Raw genomic sequence first — 6,289 nt, 5'->3', positions numbered from 1 at the left:
TCTCCATATTTACCTCCTGCTCTTAGTCACATAGTTAAAGGTCTCTTTTCTATTTAAAACTAGCCCATAATATATCATCCTTCGTCCATCCTCTAATGTCTCTTCTCAAACCTCTTTGTCTGGGTTCTCCTTCTCTCTTGAGCATTCTTACATTCCCACTTCCACTGCTCAGTTCAGTTGAATAAGCATTTCAATAGTTACCTTTTACCTGGTGATATGCTAAATGCACGTACAAGGATTAAGGTATCTTTTCTGATCCTAAGAAGCTCAAAATCCAGGAGAAGACAGTCACATATAGACCTCTTCAATTCAGTGTGGGGAATTCTATGATCATAATGTGCTTAGGGCACGGTAATACTAAGGTGAAGTGGCACTTAGCCACTCCGGAGGAAAATAGGAGGGGTTAAGGGAGACTGAATAAAGGATACAATGAGTAAGAGTTGACTAATTTAAAAAAAAAGGACAAAAGCCTATTCCAAATAAAGACAGAAAGCAGGAGCTGCAGCAGAAAGTGTGTCGAGAAGGTGTGTGCAGGGAAGTCCATTCATTTTGGTATTACTAGAGAGGAGTGGAGTCCTCTTTTGTATGTAGAGGTTATGTCAGAAATGAATGCCACAGACTAGAGTTCTTTTATAAGAAGCTTAGGTCTCTATCTTGTGGGTAGAAAGTGGACATCAAAGTATCCTGCAGAAATACCACAAGCTCAAAGTCAGGTTAGGAAAATCACCTGATACAGATAGGAGGAAGGAGTCTAGTTGAGAGAGGATTAGGATCTAAACCAGGTAATAGAAAGGAGGATATATATATTCAAGCTATAGAGGAGGTGGTAATTGTTTGAAATAGTTGCTGAAGGATGAGGTACAGGTTTCTAATTTGGTTTAATGGAGAGTGGTGCATAATATGGGAGATTGCTCAGAGTAGAAGATGGAATATTGAACTTGATGCCTGACATAATTTCAAGATATATAAAACATTCCTATGGATATAAGACTATGAGCTCTGGGGATAGGTCAAGTCTAGTGATAAGGACTTGGATGCCAAATTCAAATCATTCTCGTCTTTATAAAACAGATAAAAATACAAAATAATATTGTCTACAATCTTGACATTCTCTTTAGTTACCACTCTTTTTCTTCCTCCTCTTCACAACTGAATGTTTGAAGGAATGGTTCAATATTGACTTGTGACTTCTTAGTTCTGAGACCACTGAAATCTAGCTTCTAGTTGCACCATTCTGTTAGAGTTCAGAGAAAAGCTACCTATAACTTTACATCTGTCAACTTCAATGGTCATTTTTAAGCCTTCATCTCCCATGAATCTTAATGGCATTTGTAGTATAATTCCTCCTTGAAATTCTCCTTCTTCATTCCATCAATTATTTTCTAAAGCTTTCAAGTATTCAAAAAATTTTAATCTGTTTCAAAGATTCTTTTGGTTCTACTTTGACATCCCTGTCCATTCTGATTTGGTCTCTGCTGCTGGTGTCTTCCTCCACTTGAGTCTTAATTTGGGTGTTCCCCCGAGTATCACCCTCAGTCTAAATCTCTTCTCACAATACACTGTTGTACTACAATATCACCCATATTCATGTCTTACCTTTGACCCAGACAACTCCCAAAACCACATCTCTAGTACAAATCACTCTGTGATCAATGCTCCTGCTTGTCCCTCTAACACTTCAAAGTCAATATGCCTAAAATTCAATTCATTATTTCCTTTTATCCCCCCTTCCTGTTTTCCATTTGCCAGGATGTTGCCAGAGCCCTGGCATTCATCATGTTCAACCTTGATTCCACCATCTGCTTCACTCTTCTACACATTTAATTCATCATCTATCTTTTATTTTATAACTTCTGGATTTTTTCAAGACCTTGCCATGACCTCTATCCTTGTCATTACATCCTTATTCTAGGCTTTCACCACTTTTCTCGTGGACTGTTGTAATAGATTTCTAATTTGACACTGATCTCTCAACATTCTATTCTAAACATAAAGATCTCACCTAACTTTTCACTCATTTCTACTTGATATATTTCTATACTAAACACCTCTTTATGTTACTTAGGTGTTTTAAAACATGCAGTAAGTCAAAACTCCTTATCCTGATGCTCAGACTTTTCAAGTCCAGCACCAATGTCTACCCCTTCCTGCCTGGTACATTACCCTTGAGAAACGAGCAACTGCTGGTGATTGTCTATATCCACACCATGCTCTTTCATGCCTCAGGGCCTCTTCTTTCTACTTTGATGTCCTCTCCACCCACTGCCTTCCTTGAACATTCTAGCTCATACACCAGACACAATGTATGCATCTCCTTTTCTACCAAGCCTTCCTTTCTGCCTCTGATAGAGCACCTGTTACATTATTGCATTTGCTTGTTTTTATTTTAATTTATTAAATTACCATTTATGAAGTGCCTACTATGCTCCAAGCACAACTACATGCATGGAGAATATAAAAATTATGAAGGACAAGTTTTCTCCACTCAAACAGTTTACATTCTAGTGTTTTCACCATTTTTCAGTGAGGAGCCAAGTCTTAGTAACAGCTCTTTCCTCTTTATTACCATTACTATCATGACCAAAATTTAGGTCTTCAGGACTAAACACCGCTGTGATTGAAAGATTCCAAACTTGCCCAGCCCCTGGATTCCCCTTCTAATACACAGAATGCATCATCACGGATCAATCTTTCTCAAGTTCAAATATTATCATTCTTTTATTCATAAAAATTTAATAACCTCTTCTTGCCATCAGAATTAATTTCCCTATCTTGCTGAGAAAGAATTTCCACAGTCTTTCTACAACATGTTAGTAGCAGCAAAAATAAAGATATTAATCCCAGTTTTCTGCTTAGCCTAATTGTGTTGACATACAGTATGATGATAATATCTCATTAACTTGTTAAGGGTATAACATATTCTGATTTACATGAAATGTTAAGAAATGAATATTCTGTTTGTGATTTCACTGACTCATCTCTCTGTTGATATGAAAACAGTTTGACATGAGAGCAAAACTGTAAGAGAGCTTCCAGATTCTTGAGTGTGATCACACAAAACAGAAATCCTAGCACTGTTGTGCCAATAAAACAATAAAAGAAATAATGTGTCATAAGAGTTGTGAGTTTTACTACAATTTCATAGAGTTCATAGAGTTCAATTCCAGAAGGAAAAAAAATGCTACTCAACATAGGAAATTAAGGTCTGAGTTCCTTAAAGCCAAAGCTACAAGCTTTCCATCACGTAACACAAATAGCTAAGATAATGACCATTGTAATTATCACTTTTCTGTTAGTTTTTGAGGCTGTTAAATTCAAATGGGTGTAAATTAAATGATTACACTCAATTGGGCATAAATTAAATGATTTTGGAGTAAGGGGTTTCCATTTTTTATTGTAAAAGCATCTAGGGAGATTCTCAAGATGACAGCATGAGTAAGGTGGTGGAAATCTCCTTCCAAAACCATACATATTTTGAAAATATAGCAAATACAACTATTCCTTAAAGAGTGATCAGAAAATAGAGTACCCCAGCCAGGCTACATCTACATCTGTGAGAATTCAACATCAATGAAAAGGGTAAGACACAAAGCCGGGACCCGGAGGGACCAGAGCACTCCCTCCACCCCAGCTCACTGGCAAGAGGAAAAGAATCAGAGTGGGGAGGGAGTGGAAGCACAGGACTGCTAAATAACCAGAACTTCAGGTGCCCTACCTCCATGGGTGGCAACACAGCACCAAAGCACCTCATGGCAATAAGCAGCCAATTATCCCCCCACCCGGCACTGCAAGCAAACTGGCTGATCTGCCATTGCTGTGGTGCAACCAGGGAGCAGCCCCACCCACAGCAACCACACAGAGGCTTCTCCCAGTGCATGGCCAACTGGGTCAGACCCAGAGGCTGCCCCCTGCCTTCAGTCAACTGACATAGACAGCGGAAACCAGCACAGAGTCTGGAAGACACAAAGAGACTTTATTCTCTCAAAGAACATGCTCTACTCACCTGCAAACCCTGCCAGTGCCCAAGGCCATCCCAAGGGCTGCCCCACCCATGGCAGCTCAGGGAATTAATGCAGAGGCTGCCCCCTGCACGCAGCTGACCAGCCCAGGTAGAGGAAACTAGAGTGGAGTCCAGGAAACAAGTAGGTGTTCTGTTCTCACAGTGAACACGGGCTGATTACCTACAGTCATCCCGAGGGCTGCCCCACCCATGGCAGCTCATGGGAACGACTCAGAGGCTGATCCCTGTGTGCAGTTTCCTGGCACAGGTGCAGAGTCCCAAAAGCAGGAAAGAGTGCAGTTCTGGCGGAAGAACACATGCCACACACATGCAACCCCCACCAGTGCCCTAGATAATCCCAAGGGCTGCCCTGCACATGGCAGCTTGGGATTAATGCAGAAGCTGCTCCCTGTGTGCAGTTGACGGGCACAGGCAGTGGAGCTGGGCAAGGTGATCAGTAAGCAAGAAGGGACTTTGTTCTCCCAGCTGACACATGCACCACTCACTGGCAATCACTTCCATCACCATAAAAAGGCAGAAGAATCTTGTTCAGTCCAAAATTCCTCAAACACCAGACAGAAGGCCTAGTGAGACTGGAATCACCTATTTTCCTGAAAAAGAATTCAAAATGGAAGTTATAAGCATGTTGATGGAACTACAGAAAAATATGGAAGAGTGAAGGGATGAATTGCAGAGGGAGATAACAGAAATGAAACAAACAATGGAAGGATTTAAGAGAAGACTGGATGAGGTACAAGAGACTGTTAATGGAATAGAAATTAGAGAACAGGAATACAGAGAAGCTGAGGCAGAGAGAGATAAAAGGATCCCTAGGAATGAAAGAATATTAAGAGAACTGTGTGACGAATCCAATGGAACAATATTCGCATTATAGGGGTACCAGAAGAAGAAGAGAGAGAAAAAGGAATAGAAAGTGTCTTGAAGAAATAATTCCTGAAAACTTCCCCAATCTGGGGAAGGAAATAGTCTCTCAGACTATGGAAGTACACAGATCTACCAACACAAGGGACCCAAAGAGGACACATATAATAATAAAAATGACAAACATCAAAGACAATGCCAGACTGTAAAAAGCAGATATAGAGAGAAAAAAGATCACCTATAAAGGAAAATCCATCAGGTTATCATCAGACTTCTCAACAGAAACCTGACAGGCCAGAAGGGAATGGCATGATATAGTCAATGAAATGAAAAAGAAGGGCCTCGAACCAAGAATACTATATCCAGCAAGATTATCATTTAAATTTGAGGAGGGATTAAACAATTCCCAGATAAGCAAAAGTTGAGGAAATTTAAATCCCACAAACCATCTCTATACTGTATTTTAAAGGGACTGCTCTAGATGGAAGTACTCCTAAGGCTAAATAGATGTCACCAGAGAAAAGAACCCCACAGCAAACAAAGTAAACCAACCAAATACTAACTAAATACAAAATAAAATCAGCTACCCACAAAATCAGTCAAGGGAAACACAAAAGAGTACAGAATAAAAGACCTAAATATAAAGAGTGAAGGAGGAAGAAAAAGAAGAGAGAGATATAAAGAATCATCTGACTGTGTTTTTATAATAGCATAATAAGCGAGTTAAGTTAGACAGTTAGATAGTAAAGAAGCTGCCCTTGAACCTTTGGTAACCATGAATAGAAAGCCTGCAATGACAATAAGTACATATTTAAGGATAATCACCCTAAATGTAAATGGACTGAATGCACCAATCAAAAGACACAGACTAATAGAATGGATAAAAAAGCAAGACCGATTTATATGCTGCCTACAAGAGACTCACCTCAAACCCAAAGATATACACAGACTAAAAGTGAAGAAAAAGATTTCATGCAAACAATAGGGAGAAAAAAGCAAAAGTTGCTGTATTTGTATCAGACAAAATAGACTTCAAAACAAAGAAAGCAACAAGAGATAAAGAAGGACATTACATAACGGGAATGGGGTCAGTGCAACCATAGGATATAACCATTATAAATATCTATGCACACCACACAGGAGCACCAGCATATGTGAAACAAATACTAACAGAACTAAACAAGGAAAAAGAATGCAATGCATTCACTTTAGGGGACTTCAACACACCACTCACTCCAAAGGACAGATCCACCAGACAGAGAATAAGTAAGGACACAGAGGCACTGAACAACACAGTAGAACAGATGGACCTAATAGACATCTACAGAACCTTGTCCCCAAAAGCAGCAGGATACACATTCTTCTCAAGTGCACATGGAACATTTTCTAGAATAGACTACACTAGGC

The 6,289-nt window shown here is 39.6% G+C and overlaps 1 long non-coding RNA gene across 2 annotated transcripts in view; it reads right to left on the bottom strand.

Annotated features, from left to right (window-relative positions):
* Positions 1-4,136, bottom strand: part of LOC140845370 (uncharacterized) — a 33,035-nt gene extending 28,899 nt beyond the window's left edge. Inside the window, exon 1 of one of the 2 annotated variants that reach the window (XR_012124175.1) lies at positions 4,004-4,136. This is a non-coding gene — a long non-coding RNA (uncharacterized lncRNA). The remainder of the gene's footprint in view (positions 1-4,003) is intronic. The other variant, XR_012124177.1, reaches the window with a different exon arrangement.
* Positions 4,137-6,289: the final 2,153 nt, after the last annotated feature.

The sequence above is a fragment of the Manis javanica genome, chromosome 13 (genome assembly GCF_040802235.1).
Source record: "Manis javanica isolate MJ-LG chromosome 13, MJ_LKY, whole genome shotgun sequence".
NCBI classification, from domain to species: domain Eukaryota; kingdom Metazoa; phylum Chordata; class Mammalia; order Pholidota; family Manidae; genus Manis; species Manis javanica.
Note: the sequence above shows the minus strand (reverse complement) of the source record. Positions and strands in the feature narration are given on the sequence as shown.